Genomic DNA, 21,614 nt, shown 5'->3' on the forward strand with positions numbered 1-21,614 from the left:
AATTTCCCAGTTAACTTTCGAAGTCAGTATATTTCTGTTATATGCTATTTGTTTTTTGACATTAAAATACTTTATCATCATTAAATAGAAATAGATTAGAATTATGTAGGATTTCTCCAAATCACCTTATAGGTTTTGGTTTACAGGTAATGAAAAGCAATGAAAAAACCCTGGTTTGGTTGTTGGTACTAAAGATATACATCTACATAAGTATAGCAATAGCAAAACTTCACTGTCTGTCAAAACGTTTTTCTTTCCTTTGTTGGTGGTCCTTCTTTTGGGAGATTTGAAGACTCCTGGATATTTTTAAATTAAAAATTATCTGTTTGGAAAACAGTCTGGCACCTTCTTAAAAAGTTAAATATAAATTCATAAATGTATCATGTGATCAAGCAGTTCCACTATTAGGTATATACTGAAGTAAAATGAAAACATATATCCCCACAAGAACTTCTACAAAAGTAAATAGCATTATTCAAAATAGCCTCAAACTAGAAACAGTCCAAATGTCCATCAATTGCTGGCATACCCATATGATGGAATACTAGCTAATAATAAAAAGGTACAAGCTACTGATACATGTCAACAATATGGATGAAACTCAGAATAATTATGTTATATTCGTTTAAGATCAGGAACAAAACAAAGGTGCAGGGTTCCCACTCTTGTTACTTCTATTAACATAGCACTGAAAGCCTTAGCCAGAGCAATTAAGCAAGAAAAAAAACAGTATCCAAATCAAAAAAGAAGTAAAATTATCTGTTTGCAAAACGCATATTATATACAAAAAAATCTAACAATCTTACCAAAAGAAGACCCCGACAACTTAGAACAGATAAATTCAATAAAGTTGCAAGATACAAAATCAAATACAAAAATCAGTTGTGTTTCTATACACTAACAATGAACTCTAAAAAAAATTTTAAGGAAATAATCCCACTTACAATAACATCAAAAAGAATAAAATAATTAGGAATAGATTTAACCCAGGAGATAAAATATATGTACACTGAAAATTATAAGACATTGATAAAAGAAGTTGAAGAAGACACAAAGCAATAGAAAGATATCTTATGTTCACAGATTAGAAAAAATAATATGTTAAAATGTCCGTACTATTCAAAATGACCTAAGATCCAATGTAATCCTGTCAAAATTCCAACAGAACTATTTACAGAAGTAGGAAAAAAATTCTAAAATTTGTATGGAACCATGAAAGACCCCAGATAACTAAAGCAGTCTTGAGTATGGAAATCAGAGCTGGGGGCATCACTGTTTCTGATTTCAAACTATATTACAAAGCTATAGTATTAACATGAAAACAGAATAGACACATAGATCAATGTTACAGAATAGTGAGCCCAGAAATGAATCCACACATATATGGTCAACTAATTTTTGATAAAAGCACCAAGAATAATGGGAATGGATAGTCTCTTCAATAAATGGTCATGGTAAAACTGGATAGCCACATGAAAAAGAATGAAATTGGACCCTTATCTTATCCAACACAAAAATTGCTCAGAATAGATTGAAGACATACATTTAAGAACTGAAACTATAAAATTCCCATAAGAAAACATGGAAGGTTGGTCTTGGCAATGAGTTTTTGGATTTGTCAGCAGATACAAAGGTGACCAAAGCAAGCTGGACTACATCAAGCTAAAAAGTTTCTGTAAACAAATGAAACAGTCAACAAAATAGACAAATGGAAAGGCAACCTATGGAATGAGAGAAAATATTTGCAAAATGTATATCCAATAAGGAGTTAATATACAAGATATATAAAGTAAACTTAGAACCCAATAGCAAAAAAATACAAATAACCTGATTTTAAAATGGAAAAGAACACAATTAAAAATTTTTCCAAAGAGTGCAAACAAATTGCCAACAGGTATACTGAAAGATGCTTATATTACTAATCATCAGGGAAATGAAAATCAAAACCATAACAAGATAGCATCTCACACCTCTTAGGATGCCTGTTATCAAAACGATAAATATTGCTGAGGATGTGGAGAAAAGAGAAATATGACTTCTGTTCTAAAAGAACACCTTATTTGGAAAAATAGGAAACCATTAAGAAGTACCACAAGGATTTTTGTAATTCTAAAAGAAATATAGACAAGTAAGTTCCTCAAGAGTCCAAAGGATGAAAGGCATTGCAAATGGCAAGAATAATTCATAAGGAAGCAAGATTTGTAAAAAAAAAAAAAAAAAAAAAATTGTGGCACTGAAATATAAGTGAAGGCTCCTCCCCCCGCCCCCCATGGAGAGGGAAAACCAAGTCAAAGCCAAATCGGAGGTGGGAGCAAAGTATGTGTTGGCACAAGTAAAACCCAGTTCACAATGAAGGGGACGAAAATTAACAGAGCTCCTTCAAGTTTCATGGGAAACAGGAAGTCAAGTAAGATTCAAGAGTCATAAGACAAATGAGATTTATTAGATAGAGTATGTGGTGGTGACCACAGTCAATTTGTGGATGGGAGACTGGAAAAAGAAAGATCAAACAGGAACGTATTGCAAAAGAAAGTAACTGCTTTTGACTCAGTGGGAACCAAAAGAAACAGCAGTCATAAACATTTTTTCAGATAAAGAAAAGATGAGGTAAATAGTCATTTTTTCACATCAATTTATGATTGACAATGTTTTTCCTCACTTTGTGAGATAGGAACCTGACAGATGAGAAAACTAAATATTAGAAAGTCATGTGTTTGCCCAACATTACACATAGTTGAGAAGAACATACTTTGTGACACCAAATCTGGGGAAGTGTTGTTTTGTACCTGGACTTGTAAAACCGAAGACCTCTAGGAATCGACCTGATGATATAAATGGGTGAGGTAGATAAGGTAAAAGAGAAAAAAATAATGATGTAAACATGATGGGAAATGATAACTGACATTGGCCTTATTATTGCCTGGGGTTAATAGAAAGTAGTAGAGACTTTGGGAAATACTTCACCTTGAAGGGAGGTCACCAGCATACTTCAAAAGGAGAAAATTTGAACTTTCAGTTACCAAAACCAAAATGCAGGAGCCAATTTTGATTCTTCAATTTTTCTCTTACCCTACAGCCAAATCCTGCACACTCTATCCAGACTCTATCCAGAATGTTGTCACCTCTTCATAATGGCTGCCTTGCCTCCAAGCCACAATCATCATTCTCACTTCAAATATGTCCTCCAAGATGTTCTTTCAAAGCTCACTTTTGATTATCTAGAATTCTCAGACTTTCTTTTGCAGTTTTTCAAAAGATACCTTTACAAAAATTAAAAAAAAATACATATAAAAATGCCAAGTGTAGATTGGGAGAAAACATTTTCATTATATGAATTTGAAAAAGAACTTATAACTAGAATTTAAAAAAATCCTATAACTCAATAATAATAATGAAAGATAATTCCGTTAAAAATACAGCCAAAGATTTGAACAGATACTTCACACTGAAGATACCCTATAGCCAAAAGCACACCAAAAGGCTCATTAGGGAAATGCAAATTAAAACCACACTGAGATACCACCACCACAACAATCAAAATGACAATTCGTTAGCTTGGGAAAAACATTTGCAATTCATGTTTATCATCTGCTTCTGTATGATAAATCATGATAAATTCAGCAGTTTGCGACAACATAATCTCATAATTTCTGTGTGTCAGGGGTTTGAGCATGGCTCAGCTGGGGCTTCTGCTTTAGAATCTCTCACAATGCAACAAATCAAGATTTCAGCCAGAGCTGGAATATCATCCGAAGGTTGGACGTGGAAGGGACCTTCTTCCAAGCTCACATGGTGATTGGCAGAATTGAATTCTTCCAGGGAAGTTGGATTAAGGGCCCTGACCTTTCTTAGTTCCTTGAGTGTAGACCTCTCCAACATGACAGCTTGCTTCAGCAAATTATGCATGCCAACAATACAATCTTATGTAACCTAAACTCAGTAGTGACATATCATTTTTCCTCCTGCTAATTAGAAATAAGCCACAGGTCTCATCTACCAGCACCGCACCCAAGAGGAGATTATGCAAAGGTGTGAGTACAAAGAAGTGGGGATCATTGACAACTGTCCTAGGAGCTACCTATCAAGCATGTGTCTGACAAAGACTGTGTAGAATATTAATGAATTTCTATAATTGAATAATATATATATATGACTCAGTTAAAATATGGGGAATAGACTTAAGTAGACCCTTATCAAAAGATGTCTGATAGCTAACATGTATATGAAAAGTGCTCTGCTTCATTAGTCATCTGAAAATTCAAATTAAAACCACAAAGAGATCCCACTACACACCCACCAGAATGGCTAAATTTAAGCTGCTGACAATACCAACTATTGTCAAGGAGGTAGAGTGACCGGGATTCATCTTATTGCTCGTGGGAGTGTAAAATGGTCCAACCACATTGGAAAACATGTTGGTAATATCTAATAAAATTAAACACACACCTACGTATGACAACACATTCACGCCAAGACATTTCTTCTCTCAGAATGTGTCCACACACACATGCGTGTGCATACACCCACCCCCCCACACACAAGCGCTTTATTAATAATAGCCCCAAACTAGAAAATACCAAAAGCCCTTCAATAGAAGAATATAATAAAAAAGTAGTATATTTATAGGAATCACTACGCAGCAGTTTTTTTTAAAATTTTTATTTATTTATGATAGTCACAGAGAGAGAGAGAGGGGCAGAGACACAGGCAGAGGGAGAAGCAGGCTTCATTCCCCGGGAGCCCGACATGGGATTCGATCCTGGGTCTCCAGGATCGCGCCCTGGGCCAAAGGCAGGCACTAAACCTCTGCACCACCCAGGGTTCCCTACACAGTAGTTTTTTAAAAAGGACAAGCTACTGACACAACAACATGAATGAATCTCAAAAATATTGTTTGATCAAAGGAGGCCAGAAATAAACAGAAATTCATCTTGAATTATTCTATTTTTATGAAATTCAAGAAGACCTAAATTAGCATATAATGATCGAAGTCAGCAAAATTGTCATTTCTGGGAGGGGGTCGAGAGAGCTGTTTTTGATTGAGAAGGAGCATGTGGAAATGTTCCAGATACGATGGACACATTTTCTATATTCCTCTGGGTGGTGGCTGCGCATCTTCTTGTATGCTCGTTTTAGCTCAATAAATTCGAGAGAGAAGAACACAGAAACACTTTGATGTGATGTGCATTCCAATCACTTGGGGATCTCATTAAAATTCGAATTCTTTTTTAGTAGACCTGACGGACACTGGAGATTCTGTGTCACTAGCCACATCCAGGTGCTGCTGCTCTGAGGCAGGCAGCACTGCTTTCCCCTGTGTCTCCCTCTTCTTTCCTGTCCAGACTCTTAGAGTCTAGAGATCCACTAGTTGAGTTTTCCTACAGAATGACTCTCTTTTATCTTCTGCTGTGTGTTTGCCTGTGTTTGGTGGTTTGGACCAGAATTCAGAAGGCCAATAACGCAGTGTTTTTGAGCAACTGAGAGAACCTCCCAATCCAGAGGATATTGGGGGGATCAGAATGAAAGCCGGTCTTAGTGAAAGCCCCAGGGTGGATCCTCTTTGACTCGCTCAGTAGGACCAAAAAGAGGATGAGGTAAGTGAAAAAGACTTAACAAAGGCTGGTCTACTAAGTGAGGAAATGATAATCTGTGGCTCACTCAGCTCCGTGTCATGAATCCAGACCTGAAGTTTTCCAGACAGTCACACCTATATATTTTTTAAACCTGGTAATCTATTCTAGGGCCACAGAAGGTCAGCTTGGGTGCCAGTAGCATTTACAGCTTGTACCGCGGGCTGTGAAGAGTAAATCGAAAACCTGATAAATGATAGATATGTCGTTAGTCAGGCCAAATTAGAGATCGAAAACGTGATTAGTTGATGCTTGGAAATTCTATTGCTCAGATCCTTCTTTGAACAACAGAACTCTGATCTTTGATGGTTTATTTTAACTTAATACCTTGGGCCTCTTATATGAATAAGCCGCTTTTGGCAATAGCTGAGGATTCTCCTAGGGTGATGTGATTACTCCTTAGTATAAACTAACAAAATGAGCTCATGTAACAAAATAATCTGTCGTGCTTGAATTTGAACAAAATCTATCTGCTAGGCAAATTATGAGATAACAAAATTCGAAGAAAAGATGTTTGCTAGATAATTTAACACAATGAAAGCAGTTTGTTATAGTAAAATGTATGAAGATTTGGATCAGACTTGCCAGATATAAAATTTGGGCAAGTTACCTGTTAATAAAATGGAGATAATATCTATCCCACAATATTTTTAATTAAGGCAATGTCTATAAAGCATGAATTGTAGTGCATAGCATGAGGTAGAAGTACAATAAATTTCAATTCCTTTCTTCCCACCCCCTCCTTGATCTAGAACGCTAATCGATAACCATCTCTAGTCCCTGGTATAAGCTCCCTATGAAAAGTACTACACAAAGCATTTAATCAACTTACAATTCTACGAGAAGCTAGGTATCCTTAAATATGATATCTGCAAACTGTCTTTTCCTACTGGTAATCCCAGAAATTGGTTTAAGCTAAAAGCAGTCCATGCAACTAAAAGAACAGAGTGCCTGACTGCTATCTTCATTATTTATTTATCTGCCTTACTATTAAAAATAATGATTGCAAGAACAAATAATGATTGCAAATAAGGTAAAGTTTCTCTTAGAAAACTAAACAAGCCACATTTAATAGTGAGGATTTGTTCACTCTTGGGGAGAGTTCGTTGAAAAAGAAATTACCCTTTTCTGGTCATATTTGCTTCTTTTCTTTCTTTCTTTCTTTCTTTCTTTCTTTCTTTCTTTCTTTCTTTCTTTCTTTCTTTCTTTTTTTTATTTGCTTCTTTCCACTGTCCTGCCCTCCACTGCCACCACTCTGCACAGCACTGGGAATGTTAGAACCAGGCCAGAGGGAGGATGCAATCGACCTGCCTCCCCCCACAGAAACCACCCTCCATATACATAGTTACTAAAAGTAAAATAAAAACAAAAAGTCTAGAATTAAACTGCAAATAGATGCTCAGCAATTCTAAGAAGTTTTCACAGCGTTAGAAGGAGAGAAGATAGAGTGGCCAGAGCAACCAATGGATGATAGTGAGGGAGCAAGGGAGAGGTGGGGGGTTATTGTCCTCAAATGGAGAGGCAGTCAGAGGAAGAGAGGGCTAAGTTTAGAGACTAGGATGTCTGGAGAGTGGAATTGCTACTTGTCCAGATATGTCATTACTTTTTTTTTTAATAATATATTTTTTTCTTGGTTACAAATATGTTAAAGTTTTTGTTGCAGAATTTAAGACAATGCCATGACCGTCAAAAATTTTACGTACTTTTTGTTCCCGTATTTTATGTCAGTCAGGGTCGTGGCAGGAAACAGAAGACACATTCAAATTAGGAAAAGTAAATCGGGGGTCACTTACAAAGGAACTAATCACAGTTGACCCCAAACAGTCAAAAACCCGTGTATAACTTTCGACTCCCCCAAACTTGGCTGCTAATAGCCTAGCATTGACTAGAAGCCTTACCGATAACATAAACAGTCAATTAACACATATTTTGTGTGTTATGTGTATTGTACACTGTCTTATTACGATAAAGTAAGCTAGAAAAAAGAAAATCTTATTAAGAAAATCATAAGAAAGAGAAACGACATGTACCATACTGTATCGTGTTTGTTGGAAAAAATACGCACACACACGGACCAGCATAATTCAAACCCATGCTGTTCAAGGGTCAACTACACAAAGGTGTCACTGAATGTAGGGGAGCCACTTGACAAAAACCCAGGGTTACCAGTGAAGGGCTGTTGCTGAAGGAGGTTAAGGGAAATGTTCCCAGAAACCAGGAGGAGAGAGTTATTTAGAAAAGGATGCCTTGTGAGAAGCAGTAAGCCCTCGGATCTTCAGGAACACAGCCACCTTAATATGCTGTGTCACAGGGACAGAGTCAGGATTATACATTTCCTGGGCTTCCTTCCCTTATTTTGTCCAGTCTTTTATGTGGCTTCTCCATTGATTAAACCTAATAGTAAGTCAGACGAAATGAGAGCCCTTTAATGTCACCTGTGAGTTTAGGGAGTCCCCAATAAGTGAGGGTGGTCTTGGATTCAATAATTTGCTAGAAGGCCCAGTCGACCTCCACAAAGTTAATATATTCATGATTTGGGTTTATTACAGTGAAAGGAAACAGGTCAAATCTAAAGGGAAGAGATGCATAAAGCTGATCCAGGAGGAACCAGGCATAAGCTTCCTGTTGTCCTCACCCAGTGGAGTCATTTGGACAATATTTATTTCTCCCAGCAACAGTGTGTGACAATACACACAGAATGTTGCCAACCATGGAAGCTCACCCAAGCTTGGCGTCCAGAGTTTTATTGAGGGTTGGTCACTTAGACAAGGCTGACTGCCTGTATGATTAGTCTCTGGCCCCTGCAGAGGGTGAGCTGACTCCACGTGGCCTAAGCACCCCTCCCCCAATAAATCTCATTGTTACACAGACTGCTGGAATTCCTCAACACCTCCAGGTAAACAAAGTCACCCATTTTAGACAAGACATTCTAAGGGCTTAGAGTTTAGCTCCCAAGATCTGAGGGCAAAGGGCCAAACCTTTTGTGTGTGGGGGTGCAAGGTGTATTATTTACTACACATACCCACATAGCTTAGCAGGAATGGCTATATAATTTGTGGGGCCCAGTGCAAAATGAAAATCGGGGGACACCTGTTCAAAAATTTTTACAAATTTCAAGATGGTGCCTCGGGAGTGTTAAACCAAGCACGGGGCCCTTCTGAACATGGTAACATGGAAAACTGTGTAGGCCACATACCCATGAAGTAAGCCTTGCAGGTCAGTTCAGATTATTTGCTAAGTGGGCATACCTGCCCTGATTCTTATGGTACCAGGTGCCGGGGGGATTTCAGAGGTTGAAAAAAACCAACCCTTGCTCTTGAGGCATTTTTAGTCTATTAGGTTGGAAAGTTCTATCCACAGACAGCTGTAATACAAGCTAATAGTCCATGTATCTTTAAGAAGATATAGGAAAATGCTCTTGGAATTTAGGAAGCTTTGAAAATGTTCCAGCTGGAATTATCAACGTGGTTTTTGCAACAATCCAGGAGATAATGTTTATGAAACCAGGTTGAAAAATATATATATATTTACACGTGCTAGATACACCCATTTGGTAAATAACCACCTGAGTTTATAGAATCCTTTTTGCTGCCATCGGCCCTATTATTAGAAAAAAGTGAGATCCTGAAAGGAATGTGCTGTTTTGCTTGCAAAGGGCAAGCCAGATAATCAAATGGGAAGCGTACACGTTCAAGGAACAATAGGACCGGTGTAAGACTATCTATCTGATGACTCTTACCTACAAATTCAGTCCCCCTCTTAAGTAAGCAAAAAAAAAAAAAAAAAAAAAGAGGATGTTTTCTGCTACAAAAACTGTGTATGCGTGTATGTTGACTGAATAGATTATTTCAAATAGTTGTTTGGGCATTCCCGCTACCTTCATCATTGCACACAGTCAGATAGATACCCTGGAGAAACACAGAATGATAGGTTGAGATGAAACAAAACATTTCAACAGGTAAAGTCCATTGGTGCATTTCTGTGCACGTAGGGAAAATTAAAAGCCCCAATGTATGCGAAGATTGGGTATAGTGGAACTGGTCTCCTTCCAGATGACATCTGCTAAAGAAAATTTGATTCCCCAGGCATTCCTTAAGAGCAACTCAATCATATATCCTTCCTGACAAATTCTAAGATCATAGTCAAATATGATACTAGAGGAGGTCTTTGAGACAATACCCCCCCAACACATACACATATTGGAGATGTGGCTTGAGGCGATCAGAGCCTCCTAACCCCTTCCTCTGTCCTTGAAATGTAGGAGACCCCCCACCCTACCTCATAGCTGGAGCCATTTTCTAGGACGGCGATGTGTCTAGACCCTCAGGAGTGTAGACACGTTGGACCCTGCCAGGCCTCTATATATAAACATTTAAGATTCTTGCAGTGGGTGCAGAGGTCTGCTTGTCTTGTGCCACCCAGGACGGGCCTTGGAAGTAAGCTCCCTTGGTTCTTAAGCCCACCACCTGCCTGTCTGGAGTGGCCCGCCTGTGTCTCCTGTCTCTCCTGGCCCACTATGTATGGGGCCAGTTTCAGATTTCATCCAGGGAAGTCCCGAGGCCGTGAACCAACAGAGGAAAACCCACAGCCAGAGAGAACAGATATATGTCCCAAGACATCACCAAGTTGAGCGGTTGTTGATAAATAGTGACTGGAGATTAATAATTAAACCTTTTAATAGCAAATAGATGGGTCCCACAAGAAGAGTGAATTACTCATTAGGAGGCAATCCCACATGCCCCTGAATGTGGGAAAGAAAACCCCACAACTGATCTGATCTGTCAACCTCTGGGTTGTTCTTTTGTTTAATCCATATTACTTTTATAACTCTTACTTTTCTCCACCTTCAGGTTAATGAAGTTACTGTTGCCTCCAGGATTAAGGGGACATGTTTCCTCTAATAAATCAAAGATCATCAGGTAAAACAACTTATAGGATTTCCTTTCAGTATGAAAGAAAGAAAAAAAAAAAAGGAACTAGCCTAGAAAGTAGGGTGTTTTGACAAAGCCAATTAGGAATTCTTGAATTTAGAAGTTGCATTGCACTTGACCTGTTTAAAATGATCTTTTATCTTAAAGGATAATGTTGTGACATTGAATTTTAAACAATTAACCTCTTACAGGGGCCTGGCAAGGCACCCATTGTAACAGTACAATATTCACCTGTTTGCACAATTTTATTTAAAAAGGAAAAAGAAAAAAAAAAGATGTAAGAGGCATCCAAAAAAAAAAAAGACATACAACATGACATGTCCAGAGCTCTATAATCTCAGGTTTTTGAAAGCCAATAATTCTAATGAAGCCGTTTAGTATTTATGTTTATATTTTAGTTTTATAACTGGATTTGGCTACAGTATGTGAGATACTTTTTAAACAGATTTTGCAAGAGTTTCTATCAGTAGGATTGCATTTGTTGTTGTTGTTTTGCTTGTGTTTGTTTTCTTTTTTTCTTTTTTTTTTCTTTTCTTGCTCTTATGGGTTTTAGCATGCTTCTGGGGCCCTGTGGGTTCATATGAATTTTTAGAAAACTCTTTTCAAGAGATCTGAGAAATGATAGTGAATAGCCAGTTATGGAATTAGTTCAACTACCAGGGAGAAAAGGTGAAAATAGTTCTGGTCTTTACCAAGAATAAGAGTTACCATTAAAAAAAAAAAAAGAAAGAAAGAAAAAAGAAAAAAAAAGTGACACTTGAATTTTACCTTCTTGAGGAAGAGATTTTAATCCTTAGATATTTGCTCCACACACTCATACATATACAAAATAAAGATTAAAAAAAAATCTTTAGATCTCCATCTAAGAAAATTAACCAAAGCAAAGCATTTTAATGTTTCACTATGTGTATCCAAATTAGTTGTAGATGAATTCTGGACAAGCTGCAAATATATTCAACTTTTATAAATTGCTGATACATTAATGTTTTAAAAATTAAACTGTATTTATGTTGCCAGAGCAAACTTACTTTTTAGCATGACATATACATATATCTATAATATAAAATTACAATATAAACATATATATTTATAAAACAAAATTTAATTTCAATTGGATATATACTCAATTTTGTTTTCTCAGATACTTCTTAAAAAGGACATTTTTCTATGCATAAGGTAAGATGCATTTTTCTATGCGTTTTTCTATGAATAAGGTAAGAATCCCCAAATTCAATATAACACTTGCCAGCATGGTGCACCTAATTCTGTAAAATGATATGTACTTCTGAAATTCAGTCTTTCCCTGAATGTATTTCTCTTCATTTATTAAATGTAGCCAGTGGCCCCCCAAATGGAAGCTGTGACCTTGGAGGTTAAAACATCGCGTCATTTGGCTTATTTGACTTATTATCTCCTCCTTGACAAAGTTTTTACTATACAATCCTGTTCCTCCTCCCTCACTGTGGTAGATCAGTTGCATTCATGGTAAAGTACAGTGCCCTTAATTCTGATCGGGGGCTGGCCATGTGAGCTGCTTTCACCGAAGAAAGTATTGGAGTCATGACAAGGCAAGCAGAGACTTGAAATGACGCTTGCACATCTCCACTTGTGTTCTTGTACCTCCTCCATTGACATGAGAATTTTTTCCAAGCGAGAGGAGGAGACATTTGTGGAACAGAGCCAGCTTGCCCCAGCTGTGGCCATCCCAGATCAGCCAACAGTCAGCTCAGCCCAAAACTATGAAAGCCCAGTCAGGATCGGCAGAGGCATCTAGCCAACCACGCCAGACTAGTGAGCAATAAACACTTATTATTGCATCCCACTGAGGTTTTGTGATTGTTTATGATGGAGCATTATCATGGCAATAGATCCCTCCATTGCTGATATACTCACCCAAGGCACCGTTTCAAGAAACTGATTGTACTTGCAACCTAGGCAGCTTGGCCAATACCTGATATCTTTGAGTGATCTGAGACTTTGGAGAGGTAGCGTTACCTCTCAGAGCCTTGATTTCCTTATCTGTGAAATAAAATTATCAAACCACATCAGCTTCATGGTCGCTTAACATCTGTGTTATTTGATTGGTTGATTGATTTTAAAAGTGATGACTTCTTTTAAAGGTACCTTTAGATGCCTTTTGCAAAAATAAATTTATAGTTCTATGTGGCTGGCCCAGTGCTGGACTATGAGGGGTGATTTTGTTTCTTTCCATTAAAACTTACCTACATAGAACTCCCCCACCCCAATGTCCAGTATCTCCCTCTGCCTCTCATAGCAGAGGCAACATTAGTGGTGGTTAAGCTTGCTACCTCCAAAGCCAAAAAAGTCTTCTTCATAGCCCAGCCCTACAATTTAGGGTTGTGTAAACGTGGGGAGTCATGTCGGGTCTCACTGTCTTCATTAGGTAATGCTGGTACTTACCTCAGTGGTTTGCTTTAAAACAGTGAATGAGCTCATCTGTTTAACTTAATACATATATTAATAATTTAGAATGGTGCCTGGCACACCTAATATTACTACACTTTGACTATTGGAATAATGATCCTTGCACTTCTTCTGCCTCAGAGATTTTGGTTAAAAACTAAAATAGTGTCTGAGTAGAAAAAAGTGGGCATTTTTTTTATAGGACTGCCTTTAGAAGAGTATAACCAACATCAGTGGCTTGTTTCATCAGGAATGGTGCTGTGAGGCATAAATAAATGTGCATACTAGTGTTACCCATGTTAGAAGCGTCCATAATGGATTCTGAAAGAACCAGGGTCAAATCCTGCCCGTGTCAAGGAGGCAGTCTAATGGAAGCCAAAAGAAGAGTGTAGATCAGAAGTCCGAAGAGCTAGATTTGGTTTTTACTGTTTCTAGTTGCGTATTTATTTCTTCTTTGCTGTTCCTGGTTACATCTCTTAGGAATTTACAGTGGCCTCTGATGTGGCTTCTGATAGGGCACCTAACCTCTTTGAGCCTCAGTGCCATCTTCCATAAAAGTAGAAATAACTGAGCCACTGGAAAAACCCTGTTGGGCTACTTACTGATAAGATACTCCAAACTGCGAGCCCTATGCTTCTTAAATTTAGCATATCGGGAATCATTTGGGTCTGGGCCAAGATGCAGCTGGTCAGGGAGTCCAATTTGGTCTGTCTATAGAGTGGAGTTGGGGAATCTGCATTTTTAACAAGATTATTAGTATGTGGTCTGTGGACCACACCTTGAGACCCATTTCGTTGCTTCCCTTCTCTGCTAATTGGGATGATGAATAACATCTGCCATTCTCTGTGTGCCATGGCGTCATGGGTGTGCAGAGATGATGTGTGAGAAGGAGGTGCTTTGTGTGCAGTAAAACCCCAGAAACTTTCATTATTGTTAAGTAAACACTTAATGCTTCAGAACTCCCGGATCCTACTTGCGCTTTGGTCCTGCAGAATCTTGATTCTCCAGGTCTCCACACCAGGACTTTAGGAATGTTCTTAAGGGAGGAGTCGGGAGCTGATGGATGTGTTCTCTGGTTGCTGGGAAGTGGGGGGTGGCTATGTGGAAAAGAGACAAAAGGTGACACCCCCAGAAAACCTTTTTATTTTTTGCCACTGGGCCTGTGCTTGGCCTTCCCCCCCCCCCCCCCCACACCATCTTTTGGGATGCTCACAGCTCTCCTTTTAGGTAAGGACGGCCCCTTGCTAGAGGTCCCCCCAGCATGCTTCCAGATCCCTGGGGGCCTTTGCATTTCTTGCTTGGCAACAGGGAAAGAGGACTGAAAGGTCAACCTCGGCCTTCCAGCCTGCGACCCTTCATCTGAGATCGCCAAGCAGCCAGTGTTTGCCCCTGTGAAAACCAGTCTGTTTTAATTGAGGGATGAAGCAATTAAAATAACTCCATAAAAATGGTGACTCGGGCCCTTCGTGGCTTAATTGCCGTTGACAAAGGCCCATCGGGACCTGGATGGGGCTTGGGTGAGGATGCCTGAAGCCCTCTGCTTCTCTCTGAACTCTCCCTCTGTCCTCTCCCCAGCAGTTCCCTTCCAAGCTCCCCTTGGCCTTCAACTTGATGGCCCCTCATGGCATCACATTCTCTGTGTCTGGCTCTTCTCTTCTTCTCTGTCTCTGTCCTCAGCTGCTCTGAGAGTCCCTGGGCCGGGCCTGCCCCCCTCCCCCTCCCCCTCCCCTCCCTCCTCCTCCCTCTCCCTCCCTCCCCCTCCCTACCCCCTTGCTCTCAGAGCTCCCCACCGATTTTATGAGTCCCCTGGCAGCTCTGCAGTTTATTGAAGGGTGAGGGAGGGCAAGTCCACCCCTGGGTTGGGGAGGGGGTGGTGGTTTCCTCCGTGGGGTTCCCCAGCCATCGCAGAAGGGGCAGACAGCTTTCTGGCTCCTGTCTGTCGAATCCCAATCAGAAAGCCCTGTGCTGCTGTGGGTGTCTAAAAGCCACCTTTGGGCAAAAAGGATAATAAAAACGTTCAGTCAGACGTTCGAGGCAGCGTTCCAAGCTGCTAGCTGCCAATTCCCCAGTTAAGAGAGGCCTGGCTCCAAGCCTGGCAGATTAACCCCTTCCCCTCCAGCTCTCCATGGACATCTTGAGCCCCTGATGCCCAGGACGGGGAGGAGGAGAGACAGAGATGGAGAGACAAGGGAGGGAGAGACAGAGGGGGTGGGAGGCGCTGCAAGGAAGGAGGACTTGGGGATGAATCCAGATTTCAATGTTGCAAAGTTTTCTTCCATTTGGACAGCTCGCCCTTCAATAAATAAGATGTTGTGAAGAGAGGGTGGTCAATGTGTTTGAAAGAAAAACATTGAAGGGTGCGACTCAGCTTTCCCTGGCTTTTTAACAGCCATGAACGCCTTGATATTTTTGGCTTGGATATATATGTGAATGTGTGTGTGTGAGAGAGAGGTTTTTTTTTCTTTTCTTTTCTTTTCTTTTTTTTTTTTTTCTTTTTAAAAATATGAGGTATTAGGCTCTCTCCCAAAGCACATTCAAGGGAGGCTGCCTGTAAGCCACACTCCTCTATTAGGGCAATGTGTCTTGCAAAAAAAAAAAAAAAAAAAAAAAAAGGATTAAAAAAAAAGAGGAAGGAAGGAAGGAGACTCCCTCTTGATGACACAGTCACCTACATCCTGATGGCATTACTCCTCGTGGTCGTCTGTCTAGCTCACTTTCCAGCCCTAGCTACTTGGGTGCTCATGTTTAAAGTGCTCATATCTCAGAGGTAGCTTCATTCCATTGCAGAAATCTCCCACATCACAGAGCTAATGAATCCAGGTCAAAAGAGGTGGAAGATGAGGCCAAAAAGACGAGCAGACCTTAGCACCCCCATCATGCTCCATTTGCTTTGTCATCTGCCCAATGGCTTGAGTTTGAATCTTAGCTCTGTTAACTTTAGCTTTCTGATGGGCTAAAGGAGAACAGTAGGGTCTGTTTCATAGAGTTGGGGCAAAAACCAAATGAAACAATCCTTGCTAAGTTCTTTAAAAGTACTAGATACAAAGTAGTGCTGAAAAGTACTTGGTATCATTATTAATTATTACTTGTTATTACGATCATTATTATTATCATGATTCTTACCATAATGTTTCTGAGGCCCTTCAGGGGCTCCTTGCTAAAGAATGGAGTTAACAGTTTCACACCAAGACATCGTTGCTTTCTATCTTGGAAAGGCTGCATCCAAGCCCAATCTTCTAGAATCCCTACTGTGTTCTATCAAATTCCCTAGACACCAGTGATCAGAGAAGGACCTGACTAGCGTTTGAAACATTTTCTGAAAAAAAAAAAAAAAAAAAAGACACAGATCAGAAAGGAAGAAATAAAACATTTCTTATTCACAAATAACATTAATTTGTGTCTAGAAAATCCAAAAGTAATCTATAGTTAAACTGCTGGAATTAATAAATGAATTTCACTACGTTATTGTAAAAAAAAAATTTCTGCTTTCAGTGAATCAATTTCACTCTGGTTATGGAGGAAGCCGTCAACTGAGATTTTCATGCAATCTTAGTAAAATCTCTGCTCTGGTTAAACTTAGCTAATTAGTACCCATCTCAGCTACTGTGGCTAAATTTGAGCTCTCAGAGGAAACCATATCAGTGCACAAATATAAGTCTTGAGGTGCCCCCCACAGAAGAACACAAGAATATTAATAATTTGAGTGGAAAATATGGTGGAAATAAGAGGGTCCTGTATGAATTGGATTAAATTATTCTAACATAAATAACCTGAAATCAGCAGAACAACCTGTGCAGCAGTATCTTAACCTGATTTATCTAAAGAATAAAAATATTAAGGATCTCCCTCCTATCTCATCCTTAGGTAATTAAAAATTTTAATGGAAATCTAATGTATGATATTTCTCTTTTATCCTCTACCAGCCCAGGGACCCTCGGGCCATAATTGAATTAACCGAGATCAGTGTTTTGCTTCTCTTCTTGCTTCTAAGGCAATGTCCTTGGTTTTTCTTAACTATACTTCATCTTCTCGATTCATCTGTTTTATAAGAAAAATGGTGATTTGATGCAGACATCTCTACTTAGATGTCGTTCTTCCTGATTTTCCATTTGTACATGTACAAGAGTTTTCAGTACACATAGCACCCCTGTCTGATGAAACGATTGATTATAGAAGTGGAAGTACCTAACACCAAATTGAAAATAAAAAAGGTGTTTGCTGCAGAAGCTTCCAGTCTCATATTCTTGCCAAACTCTCTAGGAACAGAGCATTTTCTTGAAAATGTAGTTGTTAAAAAAAAAAAAAATGTAGTTGTTTACCTTGAAGAGTGCATTCCCTGGCCTGCCTTGAACCTAGGTAATTCTATATAATGAGGTTTTCACCAATGAACTATAAGCATAATTTTCTTTCCCCCTTCAAATGTAATGAGTATATCCTGCTTCTCTGTGTTCTCCTTCTCGATGTCTGGAATATGGTACAATGGCTGGATCTCCAGCACACATCTTCAGTGCATTCTGAGCATGCATGTTCCAATGATCTATTAGTGTATAATAAACTTTGCCAAACTCAGTAATGTGAAATTACAGCTATTTTATAATACTGGAGGAATCCAGGGCTCAGGAATTTAGACAGAGCACAGTGGGGATGGTGTGTTTCGGCTCTGTGAAGCTTCACAGTGTCTGGGACCTCAGCTGTGAAGGCTCAAGTGACTGAGCACTGGGGTGACCTGCAGCCTTCTTTAATCAAATGTCCAGTACCAAGGATCATCTGGGACAGTCAACCAGAGGACCTACTCACAGCCTTTTGAGTGCTCATGCTTCTCACAGTGTAGGATTGGATTCTAATAGTAGATGTTCCAAAACAAAACAAACAAACAAAAAACAGGCAAAGGTGCATGGGCTTTGCTGACCTAACTTTAGAAGTTATACAGCATCCCCACTGCTCCGGGTGACTGCTTACCCGATGGCTCAGTTTAAAGGGGAGAGGTAAAAGAAAAAAAATAAAAATAAAAAAATAAAGGGGAGAGGTAATAAATAAATAAATAAATAAATAAATAAATAAATAAATAAAATTAAAAAAAATAAAGGGGAGAGGTAACTTTTCTCCACTCCTTTCTCAGAGATCAGCAAGGTCATATTGCCTAAGAATGTGTGGTTAATTGGATCACATGTTGTGACTATCATTGGAAATTTCAATCTGCCACCAGGATGGAATGAAATGATAGCAATATGGCTCTCCAGTATCTCAGTAGTCACCGTAACTGCTGTAGACTGCCAACTCAGATTTGTTTGATGGGTTGGTTGGGTTTTTTTGGTGAGAGAAATGGCCACTTATCCTGCTGAAAATACTGCTAGTTTGATTTTATGTAATATGTAGTCAAATCAAATATTAACAATTGTCAGTGACCTCAGATTTTACCACATTGGTAGCTCATCCATGTACCAGGATCAGTTTAAACATCTACTACTACTAAGTCAGCAGGAAAAGCTCAACGTCAAATCCCTTGCAGTCATGAGACTAATAGCATTCTCTTTTGCTTCATTTATTCAGTTTCTTTTTTATTTTCTGCTATTTATCTTAGAGGAGAGCAGTGACCTCTGGGCTGAAATGGCATGGTGGTATTTCCCATCCAGTGGTGTTGCTGATGGCGTACCAGCACGTTTTATCCCATTTTTGGAGCTGGAACAATCTAAACTTGTATAGAAAAAGCCTTCATGGGTTTTTGTTGGCATAGGAGAAGTCTAATTACACACATTCAAATACACAAGAGAGAAATGGAAGGTTTTTCCCCATTGACTTGGAAAAGTTGGTGGTTTTGACCTGCAGTACTTGAATGAGAGATCCAGGCTAATTATGGGATTGCATGTTTAAACAGTTACTTCTTTACAGAATACTCATAGCACATTTGTATGCTCAGTTTTCTTTTGGACCTGTGATTTTCATGGACTTTCTGCACAGAATTCTTTCAATTCAAGAAGGCATATTAGATTTATTTATCAGTGGTGCCTCATTAATTATATGGCCATGTTCTTAAAAGATCGTTCTACATTTTATTTTCTAGTTTGTTTTATCTGTTTTATTCTCTGCTCATAAACATAATCCAGTTCTATATTTGATTCTCCTGCTACATCTCCCTTATGTATTGCATGAGGTCTGACATCTGCTTTGTTTCATTAATTGTTATTTTTCTAGTACTTTGCATAGTAAGTACATATAATAGACACTTGATACAAAAGAGTGAATAACTAAGTCTTGTTATTTTTTAATCTCTTCTTTTTTAAACTTATTGTTATAGTAGATATAGTCTACTCTTGTGAAAGCGCAGTTATACAAATTATCTCCTTGTTTTCACAAAGAGGTGGATGTCATTGACATACTCTACCTATGGACATCTAGGATGATTCTGATATATTTGATATTCTGATATTTTTGTCACTGATTTAAGTGCTAAGTAGGAATCTCCTCCTAACTGTAATTATGTTCATAGTACAGCTATAAGACAAAAAGTATCCAGTTCACAGGAGTGGCAGAGGGGTGAGATGATACTAGGAGCTTTGAAACATCAGAAGGTTTAGGATTATAGGGTATTAGCAAAAGTAAGGCACACATCTTTGGCAAGGACTAGCAGGAAGTATATAATGGTTTAAAGACATCAATCGAATACAGCAGGTTTTTCCAATGAGGAAATAAATAGAGGGTATGGAAGAATGATCACCAGGAAAGCTAACACACATTCAGTGTAACTCATGCACACTTTGGGTTCTCTTCATGCTTACTGATTCAGATACTTCTCACACACCACTGAGCAGGTTAAAATGAATATTCATGGAAACTGTAAGTAGTCAAAAGCAGGAGGAGAATGCTAGTGCTGTAAGATTGCCTTTGCTCATGGGCAGCAGTTTTCAGGTCAAAAATTCTTTTTGGGGGCAGCCCAGGTGGCTCAGTGGTTTAGTGCTGCCTTCAGCCCAGGGCCTGATCCTGGAGACCTGGGATCGAGTCCCGCGTCGGGCTCCCTGCATGGAGCCTGCTTCTCCCTCTGCCTGTGTCTCTGCCCCCCACCCTCTCTGTGTGTGTGTCTCTCTGTCTCTCATGAATAAATAAATAAAATCTTTAAAAAAATTCTTTTTGGAAGCCATTCCCATATTCAAATCCAAGACTGGCTACCCCAAGAATTTTATTATATAATTATAATTGCATGTATATTTGGCAATTTATGGTAAAAAAAATCATCAGCTAGTGTAGGCAAGGAAACCTCACTCTACTGAAAACTTACTAATTGCTTGATGGTGTGATAATATGGCTACATTTTTGTTTATAGATACAAGGATCATGCAGATAGATAACAGATATATAGCCCCAACCAGAATGCCTTTGTGTTAATTAGGTAACATATATTTTAAAAAAAAATATACAACAAACATAACCCCAATTCCAAATGAAGATATGTATCTATATCCCTCTCCATTTATCTATATAGATAGGTAAGTATATTCATATAGATAGATGTAGATTTAAAGATATAGATAAATATATAAGATAAAAATAGATATGTGATAGATCGACAGACAGTTCAAAACAAAGTGCAGTCCGTGTCTTTGGGGAGAGATCTATGGAGAATCGTCTCCTAATACATGCCAATAACATTCTTGTTGATAAGTATCTGGTTGATTTATTATTCTGCAAAATGATTCTTTCAGCACATAGAGAAGTATCCAAAAGAACACCCTAAGAAACGTTATAGTTCTTTCAGGCCCTAATGCACATTTTAGCAAACTAGTCTGACCAAGGAGAAAAAGTTGCCATACTTCCAAAGATAGCACTTCTCTGGGAGAAGAGACAGATTTTATTATTTCCATTCATTAATTTAGTGAAGGGTTTACTTCTCCCTTTCTCTCTCTCTCTCTCTAAAATAACAGAGCAAGAGCTGCAAGTCTAATATGTTGGACCATAAAGAACTTGGCAGACAAAAGTGTAGGATAATGGGGAGCTGAGTTTCAGAATCAGACAAAACTAGGCTTAAGTTAAGACTCAGATTCTTACTGGATGCCAGTTCATTAAAGCTTGCTAACTGTCAGGTTCACCACCCTACATATAAGGATGACATTGCCTACTTTATAGGATTATATGAATAGCATATGGAAAATGTTTATCAAGGTGTGTGGCATCTAGTGCTCAGTAGATGGGGGTATTAAAGGAATGCCACACAAAAAAATCTAATTTCTTCACAGAGCCGATGGGATGTGTTCTCACCAATCTGTGCTGCATAATGCAGACAAGGAAACAGAGTCATGAAGAGGTTAAAGGGATTGTCTGATATTGAGTTGGAGTAGACGTTTTTTGTAACTACCTGGGTCTGCTTAGACCACACATGCACCTTATTTGGTTTTTCCCTGATAAATGATTTTTATAACAAGGAATGTTGTGTGGCTCCGAGTTCATACCCAGTAGTATCCATACCAGTGTGGAGGAGCAACTCACGGGAACCAGTGGGGAACCCGTGAGCACGAGCCAGCACAACAGGATGCTAAATCAATCAAAGAGTTAATGGCAGTCAGTTCTAATTAACCAGATTTTAAAGACTTTTTCTTCAAAAAAAAAAAAAGTTCAAAGTGTGACAGCTTGAGGTTGG

General features: G+C 38.8%; 1 long non-coding RNA gene across 5 annotated transcripts in view; it reads left to right on the plus strand.

Annotated features, from left to right (window-relative positions):
* The window catches only part of LOC140629555 (uncharacterized), a 570,920-nt gene that overhangs the window by 285,038 nt on the left and 264,268 nt on the right, over positions 1–21,614 (plus strand). For all 5 annotated transcript variants that reach the window (XR_012027406.1, XR_012027407.1, XR_012027409.1 and 2 more), the window contains exons 3-4: positions 10,481–10,549; positions 11,703–11,737. This is a non-coding gene — a long non-coding RNA (uncharacterized lncRNA). The remainder of the gene's footprint in view (positions 1–10,480; positions 10,550–11,702; positions 11,738–21,614) is intronic.

This window comes from Canis lupus (genome assembly GCF_048164855.1).
Source record: "Canis lupus baileyi chromosome 16 unlocalized genomic scaffold, mCanLup2.hap1 SUPER_16_unloc_3, whole genome shotgun sequence".
Lineage (NCBI taxonomy): Eukaryota > Metazoa > Chordata > Mammalia > Carnivora > Canidae > Canis > Canis lupus.